Source organism: Astyanax mexicanus, chromosome 16 (genome assembly GCF_023375975.1).
Source record: "Astyanax mexicanus isolate ESR-SI-001 chromosome 16, AstMex3_surface, whole genome shotgun sequence".
In the NCBI taxonomy this organism is placed as follows: domain Eukaryota; kingdom Metazoa; phylum Chordata; class Actinopteri; order Characiformes; family Acestrorhamphidae; genus Astyanax; species Astyanax mexicanus.
This window is the reverse complement of record NC_064423.1, coordinates 26,412,323-26,438,239: the sequence shown is the minus strand read 5'-3', so window position 1 is coordinate 26,438,239 and position 25,917 is coordinate 26,412,323. Positions and strand designations below refer to the sequence as shown.

Below are 25,917 nucleotides of genomic sequence, written 5' to 3'. Positions count from 1 at the left end.
TGGAAGTGGAGGGAGCTCAGGCTGCGGAGCCTCAGGCGTCATGCTGGGGACAATATGGGCTTTTTTAGACTCTCACATTCACACACACTTTCACAGCCCGCCGATCTGCTTTAAAACAGCAGAAAAACAAACAAGATCGTTTTTAACTGTTCAAAATTTCAAATAAGCGGTCAGGACCATTTCTGAACATTTGAGGGTCTTTAGTAAAATTATAGCCACCCCAGCTCCACCCACCTCAGTTAGCTAGCTTAGTTAGTAGGTAATGATATGAAAGAGCGAATGCTTTATTGATTTTATGAGATTCTGAACCAGTAAATAAAGAACAAAATATTTCCAACACAGATTCCTAAAAAAATATAAGCATACATTTATTTTGTTATTAGTTTTGCAGAATTAGGCGACTGCACATGTAGTTAAGCCTAACAGAATACTGCTCTGTTTATTGTTTCACATACTTACAAATTCTACAAATGTTTAATTATTCATTAAATGTATTTGTTTACCAATTTATATAATTTTAAAATTAATTTCTGCATGTTTAGATATGTTTTTATTAATTTGTCGATTGAGTTTAAAATTTAAACATGATGAACTTCAAACATAAAAATGTTTGATTGCTGATGTAATTGTAAATTGCTAATGCAAAATGTAATCAACTTTATAAACTGGTTCATATTCAAACACAAAGTCTAAAAAACTATTCATATTTAAATCAGGTGAAGTGCAGATACCAAACAATGGCTGAGCTCCTTAAATAATGGCTGCACAGATTCAGTGTAACACACTGTCTGAGTAAAAAAAAAGTTCTCAATTGATTCACTGCATTCACTAGATTGAACAAATAAGTTGTTGTTGAGTTTACTATGCTCTTAGTGTTCAGATACTTTAACTCAAAGCTTTGATGTCTAAACTACATGAATGAAATGTGTAATAGTAATTCATTTAATGTTTATTTTACATGCAACATTTATAAAATTTAGATCAATTTGTATTTTTTTTTAGAATGTGTTAATAATTTAACCAAATATTTATAACATATAACTGTATATTTGTAACACTGAATAATATTTAATGATATGTACAGCCAGCATGTGAACAAATCTACTGTTAATAACATACTCACTGTTTACACCAGAATGTGATTTATTTATTCCAATATCTCTTATATGTATCTCATCATTTTGTAATATATATATATATATATATATATATATATATATATATATATATATATATATATATATATATATATATGCTATTTATTACAGTCACCTCTTATTTTTTTGCAATATAAATGTAAAACATATGTGAGATTCTGTCAGGGCATAGAAACAGCAAGGTCAGATGTACACCCATGGATAGCCTCTTGCTGCAAATTAGAAATCCTGCTTCTCTGTTCTAGTAGAAATGTCCACATTTTTCTGTTAGATTAATTAAAGCCTGAGAGTGGTCAGCGAGTCTGGAGCCTTTGAGTGGAACTCATTCCTGCAGAGACTCTTCTGTAATGCTAAAGCCCTCTCTATCAGTCTCTGGGGGGTTTAGAGATGGAAAGCAATAGCTCAAATAGGACACACACAGACACACACACACACTGGGATCTGCAAACCAAAGCCAGTCTGACCAAAACTTACACTTATAGACCACTTCTACAGGGCTTATTGTGTGTGTTTGTGGGAGCACAACAGCACTGATGCATTTCAGCTAGCTGTTCTTTTTTTTTTAAATTCAGAACTATGAATTTCCAGAACGGCTGTATTTAACATTTAGCAACTTGGTCTCTCAGAGCCTGAATGGCTTACATAACACGCACATAATAAACATCTCATGTCTTAAGAAGAAAAAGCCCACAGTCCCTCAGCAGTCATGATCACAGTAATTCAGTAATTCAGCAGTAATGATCATTATCATTATCTCAATAAAAGCAAGCAGACAAGTGTTCATTAATAGGCTGCTAAGCTAGCAGCATACATTAATAGGCTAACAGCATTCGGCCCCAGTGCTCCAGGTGAGCCGCTGAGCTGAAGCTTGGTGCCACCCGGTCAGTGTATCTGATAGTAAATAAAGAGTTCACACGCCGATCGAGTAACTGAGGGAACAAGCACAGCGTTTTAATCGGATGCCCTGGTCCCCATGTCCCTATCTGCCACATCAGCGCTCATTGTGTCCCCTCTGCGAAATGACATCCACTCTCAGGATGAGATTTCACTGTCATTCACTCCCCATTAGCACAAGCACAGCACACTGAGTGCCATTAAAACAGGCAAAGCAGACGGAGCAGCGCTGCACTTGCGCACTTACTCCCTCCAAAACCACAGCTCAGTGCGGTCGGTGTTTCTGGAGGAAAGCCATTTACACAAACACGTCCACTTAAAACTGCATTTTCATCATTTTCAGTTTGAGCGCACCTGTTGGTAGGCTTCGGAAGTTGACTGGTTCAGAGAGCCTAAGGACACAAAATGTCTAAAAACAAAAAAAAAAAACACACACTACTATTTATGCTTAAAGTAGCTCTTCGTCACTCATCTACCCTTTCCGAACCTGTAGGTAGGCCAGGTGAGGAAACCTGATCACTGCTCACTTCATTATAGGTTTATTAAATGGCAGCCTACAGCACAGCCTGACGTTTACCTCTGCAGGCTGAATTATACTGTCTTGTTAGATTAAGGCAATGTCTACAGCAGGGATGGGCAACTTCCATGATGGAGAGGGCCACATTTTTTTCAGCATGACCATTGGAGGGCCACATGACCTCGCACTTCAAATAATTGAATATGAAAAACGCTACAAATGATTTTCAATAAGAACAAATTTTATATGAATTTATATCTGTATGTTTACAGCACCAACATTTATCAACAACTATTTTCTGCATATTAATGCATTTTAATACGGCAAAAGACAAACCGTTTGCTTAAAAAAAGTGCAAAAAGTGATTGCAAATACAGTAGTTCCTCTGTGTAAAATAAGTTCATTATAACAAGTCCTTCATAAGCAACAAGGACAAAACATTTGCTTATAAAAGTGCAAAAGGCATTTGAACTCATTTATAACAAAGAACAAAAAAGATTTAAAAACTGATTGCAAATAGCTCATTCAACAGAGGCCCAGCATTTATTGAAGCTAATGAGAGAGCTGTGGTTTGGCCTGCTGGCTCACAATGGACTGGATGTCAATGTCAATTTTCGTGGTTGTTGGCCTCTAGCGGTCAACAGTAGAATTACGTTTTTTTTTTTGTTTGTTTTTTTTATTATGAAATTATTTTTGATCTATTCGCGGGCCGCACTGAGTGATGACGAGGGCCGTGTGTGGCCCCCGGGCCGCCAGTTGCCCATCCCTGGTCTACAGTGTAGCCTGTACAAGTAGCCTCGGCTGCTGTGAGCATTAATACTTGTGTGCTTGTGTGTCTGTGTCGCTCTACAATTTAACATTAGAAATGTGTAGGCAGAAACACAAGGCTTAGCGAACCAATCACAGTTGCAGCAGCCTGTGTGGTCACAATGCGTTGTTCTGTTTCTGTGTAGGTGTGTTTCAGGATATGCCATAGGCTAAGGTATTAGTACACGGCTACACTTTAGATTGAATGCAGAAGCACAAATTTGCCCGAATATAAGTACATGTTGTTGTGATGTAGACCCCAGAAATCGTTCTCTGAGCCTTGTATTCCTGCCTGCACATTCAAACTGCAGAGTGAAGCAGACACACAAACACACAAATATTAGTGTGCAGGCCATCATAGACACCATAGACACCACTTTGATTTGACTCAGAAGTATAACACTTTATGTTTGCAAAATGCTAAGACGTAACATTGAGTCGTTAATGAGCATTAAGGCTAATTTCTACTGCCTTTTATGTGCAAAAATTATTATGCCTATTTCAAATGCAGTAACTGCCCACATACTCCGAAACACTCTTTATTTTGGTATGAACTTTGAACTGCCCTCTAGTGGATGTGCTGTTTAGAGTCTGAAGTTTCTGAGTGCAAGAACAAATATGGTGATGGTAAAGTCGTGATATCATAGCTGTTTACTAGAAAAAAATGAAAGGGGCAGTGATGTATACAGCAGTGTAATATCTTCAAAGTACTTAGTTTCTTTACTGACAGAGTATCTGTATTTAATGTTAAGCATAAATTAGCTTTTAGAGGTGGAAGTACAGTAATGACACAAAGCATATGCATATCACTTCTAATCCCATGTAGTCCAAATTTTCCTAATGCTATTTAACATCCCATATTGTTATCCCGTATGCAACACTACTGTGGTGTAGCATTACTAAATACAGTGGATGGCTACATAACGTAGTATAGCATTTTATTATATTTTCATGTATTGGCTACATAAGCCAATGTATGTGGTTAATGCTACATAAAGGTACATATCACTGCAAAATGATGTGCAAGTCTATAAAATGTTATGTTCTACACTGTATGCACAAATGAACACACAGCTTGTCTAGTCCCTGTATAGAAGTACTGACAATAGAATAGGGCTCTCTTTAACAGATCAAGTAAACATTAACCTGTTGGCACTATGTCTAATGCCCAACGTGGGCTAGTGTGGTATAAAGCACAGCAGCACTTAGCTGTGGAGCAGTGGAACTGTGTTCTTTGGAATGATTGTGCTCTGCCCAGTATTTTTAATTCTCTTTATTTTAGAAGAAATAATTGATATATATATATATATAAATAATTTTGCAGGTCTGACAATATTTCTTTTTTCAGAATGTATAATGTAAGTATAGCTACACACAACAAATCATTAACTAATTGTCATATATGGGCTAAATAATGCTGTATTACACTATGCAATGCTGAATAGTACTCAGTAAGTCTAAATAGTGCTATGTATTGTACAGCAGTGAATAGCATTATGCTATGCAGTATTATTATGCCATGCAGTCTAGTGTTATATGATGCTACATAAACACTATGTAAAGTTAGCATGTAAAGTTTGCTTAATGCTGCACAATGGGTTTGAAAAGTGGTTATAAGATCATATTTTTGGGATGACTGTCTCCTCCTAATTGATATTTACAGCAGTCAACTTCTTATGGGGCATAAGTGAAAGAAGTCCACATGTTTATTGATTAACTGTCATGTTTTGTCACACTCCACAACATGAGTGCAACAGATCTCTGGAGACCCCAAAAAGCTCATTTACAGCATCACAATCAATCTCAGTGAATTAATTTGGCCAATGAAGACATTACATAATGAATTGTGTGATTAATTGAAGTTGTAAACAGCTGATAATGTAAGTACAGAGCAGCACAGAGCAGTCCTATTTTGCTAAGGTTTTCCAGTAGTTCTAGATGAATGGATCAATAGAAATGCTTTAAAATGACTTGGAATGAACTTCCAATAACATCCATTCAGTCTTTCCTAAGTCACCATTTGGAGATACATATCTTTCTGTGTACAACAACAGCATTTAGGCTTTGAGTATATGGTCTCAGTAATTATTCAATTTATTAGCAGAACAAATAATCCACTGTTCTTTTACGAATGTTACCTTTTGTCTTACTTTTTTTTGTACAAAGTTTGTGCATTTTTACATCCATCCACATGGCGAACAACAAAAAAAATGAACAAATACAAAAAGAAACTGGCTGCCAAAACTTTTCTCCAGTCCAGTCGTTTGCAGTGAAAAGGAGATGCAACATTTGCATCATTGCCTGGTTGCCTATGGTGAGCTTTCCTACCCTTTTCAGAGTAAGAAGGATAAGCCTGGAGTGCCCTGTCACCCTGGAAACTGCCAGAACAATTCACTTGAAGTTTGAAGGGGTCAGCTTGCAGGGTCACCAACCCCAGCCTCTGCCTGGGCCAGCTTCTGCAGGGCCCAGGACGGGGAGGTGGTGCCGAGGGGGGGAGTGCTGGCCTCCTAGCCCTGGGTGGTAGGCAGTTCTTAGTCTGGTATAATTTTTTTTAGTCAGTTTGCAGCCCAGGCTCTGCAGGTGGCCTGTGAAATCGATTGTAACCCCCATGACCCTGTCCAGCAGAGGCAGAGTTGACAAACCTGGGTGACAATTTAGCTGGCCATGACAGATTTACAGATTTGCAAGCAGAGAGAAAGAAAAGGAAAAAAAAGAAAGAGGTAAGCATGCAGGGAAAAGCATGAACAGAGCTGAACAGCTCTTCAGCTATGGGGTGTGTTTTAGAAGTGGTCATTAAAAGCTTATTAAAGTTCTGAGTGGCCAGAAGGACAAGTGGAACCGCAGTCCTTAGAGATTTAAGCAGCTCTGGAGTAAAACGTGTATGTTTTTACGGTATGCCAACGGATTAAAGCAATCTGTTAACTGAGAATTAATGATAGGGAAAATATTTTTTGATATTTTGATGACAAATTAAAAATTTAGTAAAGATTTGCACAAAATGAGAAAGACAAAAACAAGTTGCAGACATCCTGTTAACTTCTGCTCATTTAAACGTAATGGGTTACAATGTCTATAATAATATTCATATATATGAATAATATGAATTATTCAGTAATCTACCAGAAATTATACATTAACTTTAAGCTATTCACTGTCTAAATTATTCAGTAATCACTATGAAGGGTTTAGTATATACTATGACTAACTTAAGACTTAATTATTCAACATCCACATTCAATTATACTATATCTACCACAAATTATTTATCTTATGATTGTCTAAAATGAAATTGTTGGTAACTAATCAGTTTTATTGGAATTATTTAGTTATTCCTATGTAATATTTAGTATAGATGATAAATGAATCTACATTTTTCAGACACTATATAGACACTATATATAAAGAATTAGTTTACTACTTAATATTAATTATGCATGTACAACTAATTTTCACTGTGAAGAATTCTAAATGTCTTATGATTTATTTAGTGAACATATTTTGTATGTACCATGTATTATTTTAGTGCCTATAATATAGTATTCAGAGGTACTCTGAGCACCTTCTATAAGTTAATTAGTATCTGTTATAAATTATTTAGTGTTTGCTATGAATTATTCAGTCTCTACTAGACTATTCAGTATCTACTATGAATTATTCAGTATCCACTATGAATGACATCTCAACTCTTATTTTGTATGTACAGTAATTAATTTAGTATCTGCTATAAATAAATCATACTATATAAATCAAAGTCTTATATTTTATATTCCAGTGGAAACTACATTTAAAGTAGGCCCCTTGATTTCCCTTGCTCTCACATATTGCTATATAAAGTAAGCATGGGAGTCTTTTAAGGCGAAGTAAGCTTTAAAATGAACAGCTCCAAAATAAACCCAGCGTTTAAGGGGTTAAACTGTTTCCAAATGTCAGAACATGCCACTAGGTCCTTCTGAAGCTCCGTCTTCCACCTTTATCACCCTTTCCAGGCTGTTTTGGACTGAGTACTCACTTCTCCTCACTTTCGCAAAGGCCGAGCTCCTCGCGGCCCAGCAAATCGGAGTCAATCTGCTCCATGATTTCAAATCATTTTGGATGCTCTCGGTGGAGCAGGCTTTATCGGGCCTAACCTCGCTGATTCCACCTGTCAGCCGTTTATCAGAGTGATGCTCTCTGAGCGCTGCATCCCTGCTGATTGTATTTGATTGCAATGCAGTCCAGCCGGGGCTAGGCGGCTAAGTGCTGGTATCATCCTCTCCTGTCACATCAGTGGGAGAGGAAAAAAACAGTGGAAACACTGCTCTCAGAGTCGTGCACTCAGAGTGTGTGTGGCACTCTCTGTGTGTTGAAGCGTCTGCGCGCTGAGAGTTTTGCTATTTGGAGATATAGCTAGCTGTGAAAACACCATCTGAGTGTGTGCGTTTATGCGGGTGCAATAGTTGATGTGGTTCTGGCTGAAATACTCACATACACATTCACGCACACGTGCACACACAGACTCTTTCCACTCCTCTCATGAGTCCACACTGTTATTAGGACGCCAGCGCGGCCGTAGCATTTGGATGGCTGGATTTGTTTGTAGGACGTGTTGAGTGTGTAGGTTTGTTTACATCAGCGCTAAATGTCACCTCTAGTCCATAACTACATCCTCCATTAGCCGTACCTATACTCTCCATTCTGCATAGCATGACTTTGACTCTGTCAATACGCTTCCAGGGCAAAGGTGAAAGTGACTGTGCTCCTGTGTAAATATTTCTCCAAGGCTACAGGCGGAATTATTAGCAGCTAACAGCATGCCACAGAGCTTCGGCCTGGGAAACTCTCTCACTCTGGGGCTTTAAAGGAATAGTATGGCCTGAAACACTGGTGGTACCAGTAGTAGCTAGTATCGCCTTATTTTACAAGTGAAAATCTAGGATTCTTCTATAAGCAAAGAATTTTGAAGCTGGGGGCATGTCAATAAAAAAATGTACTCTTATCCAGATGAGGAAAAAAATCAGATAAGTACATGCTACTGATATTTTTACTGAAAAATAATAGCGCTCATCTTATGCTTATACTGTGATCTTTGTTAGATGGTTTTGTTTGCAGTAATTTGAAAGAGAATTGGAAACAGAAATACAGAAGTAAAAAAATAAATAAATAAAGACTTTCAAGGTGTTCATGTTGTTTCTGACTAAAACCACTTGAAATTATACAGAACTTATAAGTTCCAAACTCTTAAGTATGGAAGTCTGAGGACCTGAAGGCAGCGTTCGACTGTAAACAATCAGCTGTGGTGGGAGTCAGTTTGACTAGTGACTGATTTATATCCATGTTCATGTAGACCAATGGTGGCATTGAGAAGGCAGGGCTTAAACACATTTAAAATGAAAAATCACACAAAGTAATTGGGGGAACTGTAAGCAAAAACTGATAAGGAATCAATAAGAAATCTTAAACATTTTACACAACTTCTGGCCAGATGCATTAGAATAGTTCAGGAGAAAGAGTATGCATATGGTCACCATTCTAGTAACTTGTATATGCATGCTCACGTACAGGGCAAAAATATGAATAAAATGCAGATATAGTACATTTTTACACTAAATTCCTTCAAATCACAGTCAATAGTACAAAATGCTAATCAATATTGTATTAGCAGCACAATGATAGCAGAAACTACTGGAATCAGTAAATCGCTGACTTTAAAACTCGTCAGCTTTGAATTTAAGCCCTATGCCAAGCCAATATGTGATATACTTACTGAATTCCAGTAAGTATACTGTTTTGTATAATAATGAAAGCAAGTTACTTATTGTGGGCTGATGATATTTAGTATTTGCATTCTGTATATACATGTACAGGGCAGTAATGTGAACTAAATACATAAACAGACTGCTCTGCTAGAGTTCATTAAGTATATCCCATATCGGCTTGACATAGGGCTTCCAGTAGTTTGTGCTATCATTGTGCATCCCTGCTAATAATTACTGATTAGCATTTTGCAAGCTGATCCCTGGATTAAGCTTTATTGTCAGCAACGGTGTTTTAACCCAAGTATTCTATAACATTATAGTTCATCTTTTTACAATTAATGTATTCATGCTGCACCCACAAATGTGTTTTTACAAACAAGTTGTTTTATGAAAAAAATGCTAATCATGCTATCATTTTAGCTGGAGAGTGAATCTGTAGTTATTTTTTAGCCTTGTTTCTGTTAGCTACAACACAGTCCAATGCAGAACAGTCTCACACTGTTCTAGAACTGTCCCTAGCAGTTCTCCAGTGTTTTCTCTTATTATATAAAACAAGCTCTAGTTTAGCTGCCTGGAGTTATTTAGTTACTAAGCTATTATTTAGTCAAGGATTTGTTAGTTTTCTTTGTTGTCTGGGCAGGGATACCAGAACTGCAGCTAGCTTTCAAATTAATTGACTACTGTAAATTTGAACTTTTCTGCATTTCAGATTATTTTTAAAATAACAGTAGAAAATATGACTGAGATGTGCACATACACATATTGTCTAGCTTTTGTAAAGAAGTACTGCCATTAGAATAGGACTAAAGCAAATGAACAGTAAACAGATCTATTGGCTCCATGACTAATGCAAAGCACTGGCTAGAGACTGAGCTGTGGAGCAGTGGAACTTTGCTGTCTGGAATGATGATGATCTATCCAGTACTTCTCTGTGATGAGTTAGTGAGTTGGGGAAGAAGTGGGGACGTGCTCATCCAAAATAATTACCTTAACAAAGCTTGTCACTGACTGCAGTCAAATTATCACAGCAATGCTCCAAATGCTCAAAATCTAGTAGATACTTAGTCTCTGGACAGGAGAGACAGTTACTCCAACAAAACAAGAAACTCTTTTATGAACCTCTTCATTTTTTAAGAAACAATATGTAAGCAGGTGTCACTATATCTTTGTTTATATAGTGTATAAAAAAAACACAGAATGTAATGGATGGTGAATGTGAGTTAACACCCATAGCACTAGCTTGTTTTCACTTTATGTATATAGCAAAGTGAACTAGAAAAGTAAAAGCTGAATAATGGTGTCAGTGGGATATTTTTATTTCGGACACGTGTTTGAATGAAGCACTGTTTTTTCTCCCTCTAGAAGCATGAATAGCATTAGCCTCAATTCACACTAGTGGCGTGAACTGTCCAGCCCAGAGCACAGAAGAAGCTTCCACTTTCCGAAAGGCCCAGTGTATGCATACGTGTGTGTGTGTGTGTGTGAGAGAATGATTGTTAACACTGATTCTGACTGCCATTAGGATTTATGGGTCTGTGCACAGTGCTGTTTAGTGTGTGTGTGTGTGTGTGTGTGCGTGCGTGTGTGTGTGTGATGATTAATGAGGTATTTTTGGCAAGTTGGCAATACTCATCAGTGCCATGGCAGTTTTGTTTCAAAAGTGCTGGTGCTGGAGAAAGAGGGATTTCAGCCCCTCTGCAGTGTGTGATGTCAGCAAGCGGGACAACAAAAGAGGAGCCCAAATCCGTCCTGTTTGCAGCATTACAGGGGCCCGAGCTGGGCTGAGCACAGCCCTCTTTTCACTGGGACAAACATACCACAGCACACACATACACACACACGCACACTCACAAACACAGTGTGCCAGATCCCAACAAACTTGCCACTCTCTCCTCCAGCTTTTGTGTACTCCATGCTCTATTCACGAGCAGCAGAAGCATAAATAAATGTCTTTAATAAAAGCAGGAGGCCTTCAAATGGAGATTTCACTGTACAAACAAAATTTACCACTCCCCAAAAATGCATTCATTTAAAAATTAATTTAGGTTTTCTACATATCTACAGCGTCACAACATTTAGTACTAATTGTACATACTTAAACACATGCATGTTATATATAATATAATATACATTATAACATTTCTAGCACTCCAAAATATATTTTCTTTTATTTATATTATACAAGGACATTTCCTCTCTTAAATACAGAAACATATAATGTATGGAGGAAGAAAAAAGAAAATTCAATTTTTGTTGAAGTAACTGTATCTACTGCCTGGAGAAGGCTTTCTGCTAGATTTTGGAGCATTGGAACATTGCTATGAGGATCTGATTACATTCAACAACAAGAGCATTAGTTAGTAAGGTCAGGGTGTAGGATGATCATTCCAACTCATCAACTTATCCCCAAAAGTATTGGATTGAGCCCCATCACTCCAGAGAACACAGCTTAATACCTCTCCTATGTCTGTTATTAGGCATGGTGCCAACATGTTCATGTTTATCTGCTCCAGAGAGTCCTATTCTATTGAACATATGCAATTGGACATGTCAGCAATGTATTCTAGTTAATAAAGTAGCTGAGGAAAGTGTGTCGACAAATAATTGGATATTTAGTGAAACTATATGTATTATAAAAATATGAAAAACAGTGACAAGAGTGACAGTGACTAAAGTAATGCAAGAGTTTTATGAGACCTTACATGAATATCTAACAGTATTAATTTATGTTTATTATTTTACTGTTATAAAAATACACGATTCTATTATTTAAATAATAAACAATAGTCCCATGTGATCAAATGATTGTATACAAAAAAATAATACATTTATTAATGGTATATCGAGGTATATAAATGGCTTATATTATTAGTTGTATTAAAAGGAGTTTGTTTATTAATTTTCTAGTATTGAAAATGTCTTTAAATGTATGCTCTAAGATTTGGACTAAATTTACCTTTTGAGATATAAAATGAATGGTTCAAAACACAAAGTATCAGTCTGAATTTCTAAATCTTAAGTTTAAATCAGACCAAACTAACAACAAACCAAAAATCCTTTAACGGCATTATTTAAACTCAAACAATCCTTGAGCAGCCACCAATTAATTAATTACAGCAACTTTCACTGCTTAACTGAGTAATTTTTCCCCTCCCTTGTGATTTAACACTGTGGAATGAAGAATGGCTTTAGCTGCAGCCCACGCTTCAGAAAATGCTACGTCACCAAAAGCAGCTATGCGTGCCATTTATTAATTTCTCATATTCAGGTTGAGATGGTTTAGAATTAGTGAGTTCGACTCAGACACACACCTTTGTTTGTTTAATGCCGAGCTTTGACACACCAAAGCCTCTCATGTTTTTACTTGCAAATCAGGATTACGGCGTAAATGAAGATTTCTAATGGAGAACGAGCGCAATTACACTTAATATCCCAGCTACCCCAGCACTCTCGCTGAGAACGCTTTGCTGCAGACCTGCAGACAGCCTGAAACAGCACACCTGAACCTTACCACAATTTACTCTTCTCAAGAGAGCTTAAAATACACCTGCTAAATACACCTATTAAATACACCTATTTTTACCCTCCCCATCAAAGTTTGGGATCCTTCCAGTTTTGAGAAATGTTCAGAGTGGTGTTTGTTTTTCACAACGTACTTTTCAATTGCATAAGAAAAAAGGACCTCCTGTAAAGAGTTAGTGCTGATAGAGCAGCTGTGTTTTAATGCTGTGGCTGCATTGATCTTTAATACTCAACATTTCCTTTTCACATTTGTTTTCTTTCCCATTAAAAAACAAAACAAAAGACAAATTAAGGCTGGTTCCTATAAGATATACATTACATGGAGGTTCTAGAAACTCATTTTAAAGTTTTTTTTCTAACACATCACATTAGACGCTTAGACTTTTTTTCAGCTTTAGAGAATGTTCTATGCTCTATCTCATGGTTCTATACCAAATTAAAAAACTTTAGAACTGTTATAAAGGTTTTATACACTCACTTCACAAACACTTAAGAATGTATGACCATAACTTTAGAAAGATTCATTACAATCACTTACTCTACCAATTTTAATTTTTATTTCTAAGACACTGCATTAGATAATAAATTGATTCATCCTAGAACAATTTTCATTATGTGGAGGTTCTTTAAACTTTAGACTGGCCAAAAATAAAGGTCACAGACACTCAAGTTCAGTTGGAGCACCTTCCACAAACTTCTGCAGTGTCACAATAATTAACATTTATTTTTTTCCAACGAGGTTAATAATACATGGATTACCACCTCGGACTGTAGACCTGAACCCTATTGAGAGTCTTTGGGGCGTGCTGCAAAGACTTTGCCAGTGCCCCAAATCTCTACAAGATCTTGGAAAAAATTAATCCAACTCAGGACAAAAATAATTGTTTGAGATTGCAGAATATTGTGGAAATAATGCCACAGCGAATGCATGCCGTAATCAAAGCTAAAGGCAGTCCAACCAAATATTAGAGTGCATATATAGCCATATATACTCATACCAATATAGATGGTTCTTCACTTTACCGTAAGGTTCTATACCAATTTACCGGCTCATCCTAGAATGATTTTCATTATGTATTAAAAGGTTTTTACATTCACACATCTCAAATCCAAACACAAAGAACCCTTTATGGGATCTTAAAAAAAAGGGGGGGGTGTACTATTCCTGATACAGCACAACAGATAAACAGTCACTGCACAGGCTCTATTTACATATTCCAGTGTGTGTACGCCTGTCCATCAGTCTGTACATTTCACTGATAAACAACAGGCTCTAATGGCTGGAAAGCACAGCTGTACCCTGAGCTGGCTGAGTCATAAAGCTGCCGTGTTTACCGGCTCCATTTCAGGCCATTTTTCCTCCCAGCCATTGGAAACAGGAGATGGACAGTGAGGGAGTGGCAGCACCTCTCTGCTTTTGCTTTTGCCTCTCGTTGTCTGGTAAAAAAACAAGGCTCTTAATGAAACTGAAACCTGTTTACTTAGATTCTCCAAAACAGTCCTCGCCATCTCCAACAGCTAGACTGACAGTTCTGTCCTGCAGTAAGGCCCAAAAAACGTAGAAATCATGAACGAAGGCCTTTGTGGATCTGACCAGAAACTCAACAAGCGCTCTTTATGATGGGGAAGAATTATGATGGCCGTGCCGAAGAGCGGATCAGTAAAATCTCTGCGAGCGGAGAGAGAGATAAGGCCTGCAATTGTCACATACTGTAACACAGCAGCCTCCATTCATTAGCTGGCAGTGTGTAATAAACTGCTGCAGGAACGAACGGCAGCTGGACTATGAAGCTTTGCACACAACGGCAGCCTTTTTCTCTCCAGGCCCCAAAAAACTTTGTGAAAGGCCAGACACTCTCTGTGAAGTCCTCTGTGATTCCACGGCCTGAGCACAGGCTCCAATAGACGTTTGTTTTGGGGGAGCAAACAAGGGCTTCTCTTTGACTAAATAAAGAAAAATAGACTCTTCAAGAAGCAAAGCAAAAATCGATTGTGCTGAAAATCCTGGAAAAAATGCACTTTCCTTCTGTAGAAATGTGCATTCTTGAATAATAAAGGCTCCTAGATGCTTTAAGGCTTTGGATTCTACATAATGTTTCAGAAACAACCTTTACTTGCACTCTTAAAAGGTTCTTTGAGCAATACCATAGAAAACGTTTGGTTCCTTAAATAACTAGGCTTGAGAACCATCACATAATATGAAAGGTTCTCCATGTAATTTACAGTAAAACCAATCTTATATATGCTGTCTATTTTGGAATATCTGTTACAAAAACAACTTCATTAAAAGGTTGGTTCTCAAGGGAAGAAATCAGGTTGTTGTTAACACTTTCTGGCAACAAACATTTTAGAATGAACAGACTGTGCCAAGGTTCTTTAAACTTCACACACTCCTTTACAAATGCTATTCTTTAAGAAACAACCTATCAATGTTTCCTATGGTTCTTTATGAAAACCTACTATTTCTACTATATACACTTTGGGAATATATTACAGTGAATAATAAGGTGCTGTAAGGTACTTTACTTTTTTTTTTTTTTTTTTTAAGCTTGTCACAGTTTTGTTTTTAGGTTATTGAACTTAGGGCAGGAAGTTTGCTTTATGGTAAATTAGCCCAAAATGTAATGAAATTAAATAGCATGATTGCTAGCATTTAAAACATTAAAGAATGTATAGGATATGTTTTGTGGAATAACTCCTGAAAGCCTAGTATTGGTCTGTTAACAGTCTCTTTAATTTGTGTTTTATGCAGCATGGGAGGATGTGGAAAACTGGCATTGAAAACACGCACAAGCAATGATCCAGCAGTCCTGGAGAAGTAAAAAGGTAACATCCTCATAAAACTGCAGAATTTCTAATCTATTCACACTTTAGTGACCGAAAATGTAATGTTCTGTTTGTTGCCCACCATGAGAGCTGTTCTACACATCTTTACACAGTTGAAAATATTCTGTAAAAAAAAAAAAAAAAAAAACATACATGCTGTCCGACTGACCACGAGGATCATTTGAACACTATGAAGTACTGTACAATCTGTCAGGATGACTGTGAGGATCAAATAGTATTATAGAGCAACTAACTGTATGAATCATATGAACATTATAGAGGCCATTCTGGTCCCTCTCTTGAATAGAAATATTTATTTCAGCCCAGATTTCTATTTAACATAACTAATGTGTAATTTGCTTTGGATAAATAATACTTCATTTCATTTTACCTGTGACTAATCACTTATGCCCTGCCAGCTGTATGTAAGGATTAAAATCTGGTTGGGGGACAGTGTGACCTTGCTTTGCTGTCAGCGAGCAGGGGTATGGGGGGCATCCAGCAGGGAAGCTTCCTGTGGTAGGGTGGGTAGATATCAAATTTGGCGGATCCTGCTCTGTTGGGGGTGCTTTTACTTTTGCATGGTGGGTCATTGTGGCCCCTGATCAACCTCCTGACAGCCTTCCCTTGATGGACAGTAGAAAGAAGGGGGAAAGCTGCACTTGTTTTCTGGAATGTGACAAGTTCCTGCAAACTATTCTCTTTTGTGCTGGAATGGCTGTCAGCTGCTTCCCAAAACTCCTGTTTTCTCACCTTCCAGACCATCCCGCTATTACAAAATTGTTATGCTAATATACCACTGCTAAATACAGTCTGCAATAGCAAGAAAATATAAAATATTAATGGGAAAAAAGGATTTTGTCACTTTTGCTGCCACAATGTAAATGTAAAGTAATGGTTATTTTCCAGCAGCAGGGACATCAGAGAATCTCTGTATAAAAACAGAAAACAATTGTTTTATATGTTTTTTTACCTATTAAACCGGTTATTATTGATATTTGTAGTAAAATATTCAGTAAATATGAATTAAACTCATATTGAGTAATGCCAAAAATATTTGGGTTCTGTAAAGACTTTGGCATTAAACAGTTATTTAACCCCTTACTTCCAAAAACATTTTAATTTTTCACATTTATTGAATATTTGTTATTTTTTTTTTCTATAATCATTACTAAATTATGTTGCTGTATAGTTACTATATAATGAGTCTTTCAAGTATAGTTATCAGTCCTGACTTATACACTGTTGCATAAAGTCTTTCATAGGCTTTAGATTTGTCTAGGCTCTTTAGACTCTGTTGGTTCAGAGTTTTGCTTTCAGTGTTCCCTTTTGGGGGGGTGTTTGGGTCCAGAGCAAATTTGAAAGCTGGCTCATCCACAGAGATGTGGGTTTATGTTTACAGAGTCATTTTTTTGCAGCTCACAGCTCAAATAGAACTCCCACCAGGATATTTGCTATCATTACCCGAGCTCATGGCGGTTTAGCGAGGGCCAATTAAGACTGATGGCTGGCTTATCCACTCGTTGTGTTTCTCTAAGGACAAATGTGACTGGGATCACGCGTCCCATTGTCTCGCATTAATTAATGAAAGTTGGGTTTACTTTGGACTAGGCTGGGATATCAGAATAAGACAGCCAGAAGAAAGGGAGAGATATTCAATAAAGCACAAATCAAATACACAAACCTCCAATGACTAATGACTGACTTAGTGGAGGTCAGACATGACACCAAATAACTCCTAAAAGCTCATAAGCACACAAGAGCCGTTCACCATCACACACTCCAAACTCCACATGCTATTTTCAGGAGAAGTGTGTATGAGCAAGTACTGTTGAGTTTGTAGAAAAGTATTGACAGGTACATTATATGTCTTAAGTGTATGTGGACACCTCTTGTAATGATTGCACACATGCATGTACACACACTCCCTGTATCCAGTACTGTGGCAAGTTCAGTACCTATTTATTGGCACCTAAAGAGGTATAAAGCCCCCCAGCATTGAGCTTTGGAGTGATGATAATGCTCTATACTGAACCTTTGGGATGAGCTGGGAAGTTAGGAATGAGCTGAAGTGATGATCATCCAACATCCTGACACCACTATTTTTTTTTTGTAGAACACAATCAAATCCTTACAACAGTGTTCCAAAGTCTAGTAGAAAGTCTGTCCTGGACAGTAGAGACACTTACTCAAATAAAAATAAGAAACTCTTTAATACCCTTGGATTTAAAAGAGACAATGAATAAGCAGGTAGATGGATAGATACTCTTTACATTAATTCAAATACTTAATTTGTCAGACAGCAGCTTAAATCATTAAATTTTAACCTTTACAGAATTCAACACTTCTTTTTGAATATTTGAATTAAAAAATTTTGCATCCTTAAGTTGAATCCTTATAAAATTTAATTAAATAAATTGTGAATCTTTTAGTTTGTCTTTAAAAAGTTAAATTGTTACAAAGGTGATTCAAATAAATCAAAGTTTGACTGTTAATTTAAAACTTTATAAAGTTAAAGCCAAATAGGTTTGAATGTTATAATTTGAATCCTTATAAAGGTTAATCAAAGCACGCTTCAGTCTAACTTCAATCTTTATGAAGCATACGTTTTTAATTTGAGTTAAAATAGTTTGTGTCTGAATCTTTAGAAGGTTTTGAATGAAACTACCTAATTTTTTCATGAATGTGTGTGTTTTGTGTGTGTTGAGGAGTATAGGGGACAGGAGGTTGGACACTAGCTTCCTCCTACATACCCCAGCATGGGACACAGAGCAGGGGGTAGAGGGGCATTATGGGTAGGAGGGGTAGTCTGTCTGGTGGCTTTTGTAGTAGCGGGATCCAACCGGGGAGGAAAGCATGTTACATGCTTGCAAATCAGTTGACTGAGTATTATTCTACTTACTGCGGGGACACTTTCTCCTACACACCTGCCTTGAGGCAGTGCACATGTTGACCTATCATTCCATATATCAGATACTAAGCTCAACACCTGACACCAAGACTTCTGCTCTAGTTCATATATCCACTGCGTAACCACAGAGCTGAAAATCTGACGTTTGAGTGTTTAGAGCTCCACTCTATTAATTCCCACTCAAAATATCAAGTACATTCCTATCAAAAATGTTCTATATACTTTATATTTCTTAACAACAATAACAGAACCCAGTTAGGTCAATATAGTCTGGTCCTTTTTTACAAGGTTCTGTGAAGCACTGTCTACCCCATCTTTTTCCTTGTATTTGAAGAAAAGTGTATCTACCCCTTATTACATTTCCCATTCTTTTCAGGACAGGGAGATTTTTTTTCCACATCTCAGCCATAGAAGTTTCTCACCATGTCTTCCAAACATATTCTATGATATTGAGGTGTGGAAACTAAGACAGTTGTTCTGAGAGCAGCAGCAGCTGTTCCAGTCTGTTCTCTTTTATTATTAAGATTTTTCTTCTTGATTATCTCCACATCCTTTTAAATCCTGAGGGTTAAGTTGTCTTCTTAAAATGTAGGACAGACACAAACACCTGTAGATGTCTTCAGATATGAATGTAATATGAGTTAATCTCGGTCTGAAAGCTTCAGATGTTGTTTATCTTGTAGGCAGGGCAGTATTGAGTGAATGAGGCCTGAGAAATATAAAGCAAGTATAATTAATTTAGAATTTATTCTATTTAAAAAAAAATAAAGTATAATTATATATTCAGATATTACACCTAACTTGTGTAAGTTTTAATTGCTAGGGAAATATTGAGGTTTTAACTGAGGTGAGTGTACTTGGTATGGGAAGGAAAAAAATCAGATGGGAAAAGTAAGAGGCTTCCTCAAAAGCAGCCGAGCAGAAAAACCTGCCCTGATTCAGAGCAGCCATTCATAAATATCTGCGGCGGCTATGCTAATGTGTAATAGCAGATCCAGCAGCACACTCAGCTCGCTTTTAGTCTGAGACCTGAGACAGCACTGCTGAATAAGAATGTTTTCTCTTTCACAGCCAGGGGCAGTACAGTTTCAATAAGCTAACTTCTTGTTTTCTCTTTTAATTTATCGACTTTATCCTTTAAAAGGAAAACACTACTCTTGATACAGCTTTTAACAAGGAATTTCAACATTCTCTGCATCATTCTGTGTTTGAGATTAACACATTCAGAGCGTGTTCGGTGTGAAATCACTTAAAAAAAAAAAAAAAACTTCTCTGATTTCTTTACAGTGGTGTTCACAGGAACCAGGATCACCATAAAGACTGCAACACAAATTTAGCCATTTTATTTGGTATCCAAACCCCCGACAATGTTACTACCACCACTGGTTTACTGAGTTTTATATATATATTATTAATGACAGAAAATAGTGAAAAATCCACAGATTATTTATGTAAAAAGGAACAATTTACATCAAAATACATTTAATAACTATGTTTACACTTTAATCTTGTAACTACTAGTGGAGATGATGCGTTTGGAGATTCGACTTGTAACACATTAAATACAGTATAACAGTGCTAAATTATAAGAGATGGCATATCAGTATAGATAATCAATGGGGTTACAGTGTAGGCTATGGTGTAGGGAAAGGGCAGGCATTGGTGTATGCTATGGTGTATACTAGGGTGTAGGCTAAGGGTAGGCTATGGTGTAGGTTACATTGTAAATTCACTGTAGATATGGTAAAGGCTATGCTAGGGGTAAGCTATGGTGTAGACTGCGAGACAATGGTGTAGACTATGGTGGAGATATAATATAGGATACTGTGTAGGTTATGGTGTATATTTAGTGCTAATACAGGGTGCGTTGTAATATTTCACTGTATCTGCACAGAATAAAAGCTCTCCTAACATTTAAGCCACTATAGTAGCAACCTAACAAAAGTTCTTTCTTTAATCCAGTTGTATTAGTAATGCTTTTTTTGTTAGTGTGTCGTCTGACAGTTATCACAGAGTAGGATTTTTTTTCCTGTCGTTTGTGAGGAGTTTTTTTTTTTTTTTTCTTTTTAATCTGGATTGTGTTCTCCGCCCTGCGTGAGCACAGTTGTGCTAATTGGATTTTGGGGACACCTGTATGAGTGCAGTATATCCAGGGGGATTAGAAACAGAGATGGGTGAGTCAACTTTAATTATTGTCACGTTAACCCGTACCAGCTCCAGCCTCTACCCACAACAACCCCAACACACACACCCACACACACACACACACACACACACACCTCAAAAACACAACTTCTCTGATGTTCACACAGAAGTAAAATGACCTTTTTTTGAAGGGGAAAGAAAGAGGGAGAATAGTATGTTAGAATGTTATCTGAGTTACTCTGTAAATACTTGATCTGTCTTTGTTCTAATTTATAATTAATATGTAATAAAGTAAACAATCCAGCTTTCACAGGAGATACTCGCACTAAAAACTCTTGTCCATTCTCCTAGGGACATATATAGCTAGAAGTTTGTAAACTAATCTATAAGTTAAAAAGTATTCGGATACCACCTTTTTCATTTTTTCTTCCAAAATAAAAAGTATTAAAAAACAGTTCAATTTGCTTTTGTTAGAACAACTGTCTCTCCTTTCCAGGGAAGGCTTTGCGGTAAGGATTTAATTGCATTCACTGACAAGTGTGTTAGAGAGGTTGTGATGTTGGTTAATCAACTCACCCCACCTTTACTCACCAACTAATCCTAAAAAGTATTGGATAGAGCTCCATCTTCGCAGAGAACACAGTTCCACTGCTCCACAACTCAGTGCCCCTCTAGCCACTGAGCAGTAGTCATGGCACTAATAGGTTCATGCTTATATGCACCAGAGAATCCTATTTTTATGGCAGTACTTTGATATAAGGACTAAAGTATAGTATTTGAAATCATTCATTAGAAACATTTGGGTGTAGTGTGTGTTTGTATGTGCCCATTTGAGTGTGTGTGTGTGTGTGTGTGTGTGAAGAAAGAGGAGAAGGCTGTAGTGAAACTGAAGCAGCAGGTGTGTGTGTGTGTGTGCGCGAGAGAGAGAGAGAGAGAGAGAGAGAGAGAGAGAGAGAGAGAGAGAGAGAGAGAGAGAGAGACAGACAGAGGGAGAGAGAGAGGCAATGGCTCAGTGAGACAGTGACCCAGAACTGCTCATAGTCAGCTGAACTTACACACACTCACAGGATTTGCTGGGTGTTGCCTTGGCAGGTAATTCATCAGCGCTGCTGCAGTCGGGGCTTCTGGGATAAAAAAAAAAAAAACTTCCCATGATCACCTCTGAGTGTGAATACGTAATAAGCTGGAGGCTCCGCATCGACCACGGCTGATTAGAGCAGAACAATGAACCCAAACACACTCACCATACTGACCACTGCACTGCCCCCCCAACCAGACCCCCAGAGAGAGAAAGTAGAAGAGGGGGCAAAGTTAGAGGGAAGGAGTGAGTGAGAGATAGAATGAAAGAGAGGGAGATGGAAAAGCGAGTGAGGGAGAGAGTGAGAATGAAAGAAAGTGAGATGGAGGTTGAGAAAAAAGGTTTAAGGGAGAAGTGTGAGAGAGAGGAAGAGGGCAAAGTAAGTGAGAGAAAATAAAAGAGAAAAAGTAAAGGAGGACAAGTGAGAGAAAAAGGGAAGATGAGTAAGAGAGAAAGAGAATGAGTAAAAACACCAGAGAAAAAGAGAATTAGCATGGAAAGTGAGAGAATATTAGTGAAATATAGAAAAAAGAAGAGAGGGGAAAGACAGATAGAAAAGGGGCAAAGTGTGTGAGTGAAAGGGAGAAAGAGGTAAAATAGCGAGAAAGTAGAATGGAATCAAGAGAGTGAAGAAGAAAGGAAGAGAGACCGAGTGAGAGGGACTCCATAAAGGAAGCAGTGGTTAATAAGTGATTTCACTCTCTCCAACTGTGTGATGTTCTTGAATAGTGTGTGTGTACGAGTTTTTAAAAATGTTTGTTTCCAACTGTGCTAATGCCAAACTCCTCGCATACCCCAGTACTGTAGACATCTGGTGGATTTTTGGATCAGTATATGATTTGTGTGAAACTGACCAATGGACACTCAAGAAATCAATTAGGACTTGCTACACTGTATAATTGTGCTTGGTGTTAGCACGTTTGCTCTCAGTGCTGGGATCCTGGGTTAAAGTCCCTACCTGGGACTCCTCCTACGATCCAAAAACACAGATGTAGAGGTGAACTGGTTACTCTAAAACTGCCCTTGTGCTGTGTGCGATTGGCTGCTGCTTCTTGCATGTGTGCTGGTTAAATTGTGTGTTAAATTGAGTGGTGTGTGTGGTGTAAAAACTATACAGATTCTAGAAATATTTATACTTTATTTCTGAAAGTATAAACTTTATTACTTTATTTATTGCAAATATATTAATAGAAACAACCAAAAAAACTAAATGGTTCATTATGACATTATGATAATATATATTTAGAAGTTACCACTAAACACGTGCAACTGTACATACGTTGTGGTATGCTGTGTTATAAATATCAACTAAACACACAAGTTTATACACAAATCCGTGGTCTTGGATTCCCAGCATTATTAAATTAATTTTATTATTTGCACAGTTTTCCTTTTCTTATGTGAAAACATAGATATAGAAAAATCATGCAGTGAAATTATTTGGGCTTTTTAGTTAAATTTATCTTTGACTGCTGCTTATAGTGGTGATATTTATGCAGAATATTAATGTTATATGGTGCTGTTTAAATTAACAGTCCATTTTAAACAGTCAAATGCTTTGTAATCTTAACTATGCAATTAGTTCGGAATGGCTAAAGAGATCAACTTCATTAGTCAGGGTTGTTTTTCTTTTTCTTTTTTCTGGAAGCCGAGGTACTGGCTCATGCTAAATGTTCATTTCCAGAGGAAGGCATATCTCTCTGGACGAGCCACTTGAAATTAGTTTCTGTATCAGTTGGAGACAATGTGCCCCCCTGCTTAAACTTAGGGGAAGATAGTGAAGGCCTCTGGAATATTTATTGTGTGTGTCTCTATCTGTCTGCTAGTGTGTGTGTGTTTGGGGGCTGGGCCAGGACATTAAATCCAAAAAAGACAATTTTGCCTCTCGGTCACATGTTCAGCTTGCTCCTCTAGTGTCTTTTTTCCCCGCAATTACTTAATGCTATTTAAATGTAGTGGGGCGGATTCATGCAGCCCAGTGTAAAGGAGCAGAAATGAGTCACGCTTAATTGTATTTCATAAATCATAATGGGAACCCCTTCAGAATTAGCTTGCTGTAATAAAATGATAAAATTGACAATTATGAGGAAATTCCAGGGCTTTAATTTTCTAAACACACTCTAGAGAGGCTGTTTAAGCCGGGCAGATTGGCCCCCATGTTGAACAATGTCCCCTCAGCTAACAGAAAATAGCTTTCCATTATAAAAGAGAGGATGTATTATAAAAGGTACATATGCGATCACATAACACACTCTTTCTCTCTCACACACACACACACTCTTACATACAGTGACTCACAACTGCCCCGAGGTGTCTCCTGTGACTCAGCTGCTTTCTGTACACACACCAAGCAATGTAAAGTTTACGTAATTGTGTAGCCCACACACCATAACCAAATAAATGAAATAAAACTTTTATACGCAATATTACTACAACAGTATAGCAGTCAGTGGCTATGTTTAGAAGTTATCCCCTCTTCACTCTTCTTGTGAGATTACGTGAGTCTGAAGGTTTAAAGAAAGAACTGTTTTTAATGTATATTATATATTATATTATATATCATATATTATATTATATATTAATATATTAATATATTATAATTTATGGTTGCAGCAAGATCACAACATAACAGACCATCTATACTATCTGTACCTACAGTTTAGATTTGTATTTCAAATCTGACAGTCAACTCTGTTTATAAACAAAGATCCAAGAACTTGGCAAGTTACATGCAAAGAGATATTAATCATTAATCAGTCATATATTAATCAGTCAAATTTCTGTAATTTCATATCAGTGGTACATTTATATTGCATACCAGCTTCCACAATTACATTGTGGAATGCCAAAATGTGGTATTATATTTCCATATGGGAATTCCAAAACTTGTTACATTTATGAATAAAAAAATCTATCTCATAGAAGAACTTAATACAATGTTGTAATAACACTTTTTACTTTTTTGTAACTGCATATGAGTATTCCTCAACTTGTTACAATTGTGTAATTAGGTATCACAATTCCAAAGCTTTTATTTCTGTAACTGCATATGAAAATTACTTCTTACATATGTGATTTCATAGATCTTGCTTGCATGTATAATTTCTGTTGTTCTGTTGGACGTATATTGTATCAGGAAAGCAGAAAACCTGTAACATGTACAGGATCAGTGAAATGGTTAACCAAAACACCCATCAAAAACAATCACTACACAATGGTTAAGAACTAACATCATACCATACATAAGTACACTGCCTACCCGCAATCTGTCAATCTAAATCTAAATAACTAGGACGTATGTGTCTGTTTGGTTGGCACTCCATCTGTTTCTCAGTTCATAAAGGTCAGGATTTTAAACACCATTGGTCAGTCTGAATAAACACTTTACTGCCATTTCAGTCAAAACTGGATCTACAATGGTGTTTGCCATGCAAAGCCCACCCTCTACACACACACCTCTATATCAGCCTAAATAACATCTCACATTCCTAACCCACCATTTGTTTTAGGTGATGAAGACTATGCACACCCACAGCCATGGTCTTGCCTTACCCACAGTGCACCTCTCTGCTCCGGGCACAAGATGAATCCTCCACTACTCATGACCAGGAGTGCAGGTCATCAGAAATTAGCCACCTGACATCAGTTTATTTGTCTGTTTTTATTTTTATGTATATTTTGTATGAATATGTGAAACATAATAAAAATGTATTAAAATAAGCTATCATGTCCTCTGTATTTTTATAAATTGAACTGTTTATTTGTCTGAAAGTCATCTATAAGATGTGTTGCCTGAGGTACAGGTGGTGGAAATAGACCAATGCAGCTGCTGTAACTATAGTGTAAACTCCCAGTGCACACATGTAGTCAAGTAAATTGACGTTTCTTTGTCTTTACATTACATGACATTTAATTTAAAAAATCTAATTTATATCAAGGATAAATTAATTTAAACATTCTGTAAACTTTACACATCATACAGTCACTAACTAGTAATATGTAATAGTAAGATGTAAATGTAGATTTCCTATTATATAAACTCTATATTGGAAATAGACACTCATTAAAAGTTTTATTTTTTTTGTTTTTGTTTATTTAAGTAATTATTTCATAAGAGCACTTTATCTTATACTAAGGATTAAAACACTAAAAAAGCTCTTTATCATTCCCCACAAATCCCAGGCAACCAAACCAGATGAAAACAAAATGCTAGGAACATAATTTATTTATATTCAATATCTACTATGAATTATACAGTTTCTGTTCAGTTTCAGTATGCACTGTATATAATTCAGTATTCATTATGAATTATTCAGTATCTACTC

The 25,917-nt window shown here is 36.9% G+C and overlaps 1 protein-coding gene across 24 annotated transcripts in view; it reads left to right on the top strand.

Moving 5' to 3' along the window:
• sox2 (SRY-box transcription factor 2) overlaps nucleotides 1-25,312 on the top strand; it is a 156,183-nt gene extending 130,871 nt beyond the window's left edge. For 22 of the 24 annotated variants that reach the window (XR_007424702.1, XR_007424700.1, XR_007424705.1 and 19 more), the window contains 2 exons: nucleotides 15,385-15,458; nucleotides 25,102-25,312. The gene's annotated coding sequence lies outside the window, so the exon portion shown is untranslated. The remainder of the gene's footprint in view (nucleotides 1-15,384; nucleotides 15,459-25,101) is intronic. The other 2 variants (XM_049465240.1, XM_049465238.1) reach the window with 1 other exon arrangement.
• The last annotated feature ends 605 nt before the right edge of the window (nucleotides 25,313-25,917 follow it).